This window comes from Sus scrofa, chromosome 13 (genome assembly GCF_000003025.6).
Source record: "Sus scrofa isolate TJ Tabasco breed Duroc chromosome 13, Sscrofa11.1, whole genome shotgun sequence".
NCBI classification, from domain to species: Eukaryota; Metazoa; Chordata; class Mammalia; order Artiodactyla; family Suidae; genus Sus; species Sus scrofa.
Window position 1 is genome coordinate 1,610,233 of NC_010455.5, and position 4,495 is coordinate 1,614,727.

Consider the following 4,495-nt stretch of genomic DNA (forward strand, 5'->3'; position numbering starts at 1 on the left):
ACCTCCTTTCTAGCTTTCCAGCAAGCTTCCCAAATGACTCTGACCTCATTTCTCAAATTCTGTGAGACATTATGTCTACAGTGCTGTTAATTGGTTTCGGAAAGGAACCGAATATGTCACTTTTCTTAACCAGTTGAGAAATCAGCACAATGCTCATAGCTATTCCCAGGTCATCTCAAAATGTTGTCAGCTGGGGAGGAGACCACACACTTGGGTCCAAGCCAGAGGATCCATGTTAAATTCTGCTAGTCCTCTGAATGCATTTTGTAACATTTAAAAAATAAGCTTGGAGCTCCCATGGTGGCTCAGTGGAAACAAATCTGGCTAGTATCCATGAGGATGCAGGTTCGATCCCTAGCCTTGCTCAGTGGGTTAAGGATCCAGCATTCCCTTGAGCTGTGGTGTAGGTTGCAGACGCGGCTTGGATCTGGCATTGCTGTGGCTATGGCGTAGGCCAACAGCTGTACCTCCGATTCAACCCCTAGCCTGGGAACCTCCATATGCCATGGGTGTGGCCCGAAAAAGACTAAATAAAGAAATAACAAACTTAAAGAAATATAGCCATATCTCTGAAAATTTGCAATACTGAGAAAAAGGGGGGAGAAAGCACCTAATCCACATCCCACAGTTCCAGCCCATCTTTTCAACTTCTCCCTCCCCAAGACTCTCCCATTCCTGAGACCACCATGAGGCCTGAAAAAGCCTTGTGGGTGTGGACTTAGCCAGTGTGACCAACAACAGCTCAGAGCACCAGCACCTGGGTCTCTGGCTTTCTACTCAAAAGCAAGCACAAGCCGAGACTCGGGAACCAGGAGATGACCTTGTAATGGTAACACCTCACCCAAATAAGAGATAATCTGGACCAGCCGAGTCCCCTTATTGAGCTCAGTCTGAATTTCCAGCTCTTGTCAAGTCACTAAAGCACCATATAAGAGCAGTTCCCCCTCAAAGAGTAGTAATAATTCTCATTTTCCAAATTATGCATTGACTTTTTAGGAAACCTGTCATTAGAGGATTTTCTGTCTGCTGACCTTTGCTTTCACGTGTTGGGAGTGTTTTATTAAGTAGGGCATCTCATTAAAATACAGGACACTGCTACTGTCTCCCACGAAGTTTTGCAGTTCCAGTTACAAGCATGATGGGCAAACATTTATGACTCTTTGGGTCTTGGGTGTGGTTACACACTTGTCCTTTACCACTGCCATCATTTTTCTTACATGAACCACCAGATTTAAATAGATCAGATACAGTTTTTTCTTCTTACAATTTGGTACGATTTAGAAAAGCAGTTTTTGGATATCCTTTCTCATAGATTTGTAAAGGGATAGAATGATATCAATCTCAAAACAATAAAAGGACTGCATGGTTTTAAAAAGATGCAATTGGACATATTAGCAGTTTTTTTTTTAATATTTCTATTCCCATATGCCAGAGTCTACTGCTAGAAATCCTAACTTTTGATTGACTGAAAACCAGTGCTCTATCCCTTTCCCTCAAAAAAAAAAAAAAAGATTGATTACTTTTGAATGATCTTTACAGCTCATTAGTAATCTATTTAAGGCTATCATCCAATCTACAAAATACTTTTTTTGTTTTGCAAGTCTTGGTGATATATGTTAACATAGCCAGAAATACATACAAAAGACAAGCATATTCTAGGGCCTGATATTATTCTTTGTTGAGATATTAATAGTTTTAAAATTTGTATTGAAGGCCCTGGAAAATTATCAAAGAATCCATACAATATAACTCTGATAGAGTCGTTTAGTCTAGCAATTCAGAAGAAAGGTTTTATTAACAGAATTTGAGCTTAATCTCAGGATCCAAATGTTCCAAGTTCAAATAAATCCCCCACAACGCCTGCTTGCTCTTCTGCCAAGTCTGAACAGCTGAAAGCAAGTACTGACTTGTGCCTACAAACAGGTAAAGGAGCAGAAACTAAATCACCAAGTGACGTAAAAGCAACACCCAGAAGCGAACCCCTGTTAACCTTTAAAGATAACATAAACAAAATGGTACCTGTTCTTCGGCTTTTTGGTTTCCCAGCATCGATAAATATTTTCTAATTGCGTGGAGAGGATATTTTTTGAAATAAGAGGATCTCGACTGAGGCATCAGATTATCCATGGTGAGGAAAGCACAAAGATCCTTATTTGCCCCTCCCTGTCGGCAGCCGCATGAAATCTAGAAGCTGCACAATTCCTCAGACGCCTAGAGAATTGCTTGTAGCTCGACCACTTTCCTGCAAACAAAGCAGACGTCTCCTCTGCGCTGCTTCCTCTTTTGGGTAGAGTTCTCGTTGAAAGCAGACAGCTATGTTCCAAAGGCGTCTAAAAACGTCCAGAAATGCGATGCCCTGAGGGCAGCAGGAGCCAGGAGGAATGGAGGGCTGGTCCACCGAATGCAAATTGCTTAGTGGTAGTGATGCGACTGTCCTATTTCTAGCAACAGTGTTCTGTTGCAAGCTATGTTAATATTAGCTAGCTGGTGACTTTCCACACCCACAGACTCTCATGAGGTTTAATCTTAATTTTTCTGACAGCTTTTCTAGCTCTTAAAGAGGACAAGACATGTGTTTTTTCCTGTTTCCTTCCAGAATTCTTATCAGCGAGAGCACACACAGACAACCAACCCTCAGCTGCATCAGCTCTAAAGTGTTGAATCATTCAGGCTTCGGCAGCATTGTTTTAGGGGATTTCTAAAAAAATTAACCAATTGCTTCACTCTTCATTGTTATCCTGGAGTTCAATGTCGGCACTTAAAACGTTTGATTTACATTATCATGCATTATGCAACATGCCCAGTAACCAGATACTTTATGTTTATTGAACAATAGCTGCAAACAGATTCCATTCCGAGTTAAAAGGCTTTTCTCCCAGAATCGTTATCACAAATCCACAGGCTGACTCCAGGAACATTAAATTTCCCCAGGCTTTATTCTGAGGATAAGAAAGAAAAAATATTACACATTTATTTTCTAACTATTATAAAAACGACTCATGCTTTAAAAAGAGAACATGATAAGAGGTCTATGGTCTTAGAGGACATGAAATCACAAAATTTGAAAGTTCAATATTTTCTTAATACTCTATGGAAGTCACAGGGTTTCTGAACAAAGTCCCCAGGTGGGCTTTGCTATTTTATTACCCTTTTTAACTTTGCAGTAGCTCGTTCATTTGATGAACATTTGGCCACTTGTGTGAGGGGCTGTCAGCCCCGCTTGTGTGAGGGTACACAGCAGCCAAAAATCGTTCAAGTGGAAAGGGAGAGCTGATCTTTCCCCTTCAGAGAGAGCACAGAAAGCTGGGGGTACAGGGGGCAGGCAGAGCTTGGGGAACCCAAGTTGCATCCTGTGCCATCCCCCTGGACAGCCCCCCTCACACTCCTGGCTGGTCCACTCGCCTTCAGGAAACACAGCTGATGGGCTAACAGGGGCTGTGCTGCGAGCAGCCTAAGCCATCTGTCAGGCTGGCATCAGCCCACTTGCAAGGTGATCTTCCAGTCTCACTAGGCCCAGACTGGCAATTCCAAGAAGTCCTTTGCATAAAGTTGATGCGGCCTGCTCCTCAGGGTAGGCCCTGTCCTCCTGCCACCTCTCCAGGCACGCTGATTCGAGCTGACAAGCTCTTGCAGCTGGCTGAAGAGGCCGATGCTAAAATGTCCCAGAGAAGCACCATGACTGCAAACCACCAGCATGCTAAGCTCATGTCTTATGTCCTCACTTCCAGCTCAGGACTCAGAAGCACAAGGAGCTCAGAAACCTGGACACCCTGGTCCTGGAAAGAGGGTGGCACTCAGGGCACTGGGAACAAGCAGAGATGCCATGATACACACCTTCCAGGAAGCCACAAGCTGTCCTTTTGCTTGCCTTCTTGAAAATATCTATAATTTCAGAGATGCCTCCTATCACGGGCAGAGCCACACACCTACAGCACAGTTGGTGATCAAAGCCTCTTCCCAACAGACCAGAATAAAGCAGACCTTGTTTAATGGTTGTTTCACAATCACCTTTTACTGGGTTGAGGAGAACGATGAAAATAGATGAGGAGGGAGGAAAAAAAAAAAAAAGACAAAACCCATAGATCAAAAACTCTGTCCTGACTAGATTTTTGAGCATAAAAAGAAAAATTGGTGAAACAAATGCAACTAAAATTCCCTTGGGTGTTTAATTGGTAACAAATATAAATTTTGTCTAATATTTTCTGGGCCTATGGGCCAGGCACTGTGCTAGCTTCTTTATTTGTATTATTTTATGTAATCCTACAGCACCCTAAGGGACAACTGAGGCTCAGAGAGGCAAAACGACTTGCCAAGGTCACACAGCCACAAAGCAGAAAAGGGATTCCAACCACACAGGCTGACCAGAGGCTCAGATCCCAATCAGTACAATGCACAGCCTTTCAGCCCACTTCCAGAAAGTGACTCCTGAGGAGACCTCTAAGGATTAACCTGAAGAAGGAAAGGTGTGCATTTGCCTTGTTGAAGAGAAATGCAA

The 4,495-nt window shown here is 43.0% G+C and overlaps 1 long non-coding RNA gene across 1 annotated transcript; it reads right to left on the reverse strand.

Moving 5' to 3' along the window:
* LOC110256531 lies at positions 1,780-3,045 on the reverse strand. The gene is made up of 2 exons (XR_002338142.1): positions 2,020-3,045; positions 1,780-1,913 (listed from the first exon to the last, which is right to left on the reverse strand). It is a non-coding gene; the product is annotated as an uncharacterized LOC110256531 (long non-coding RNA).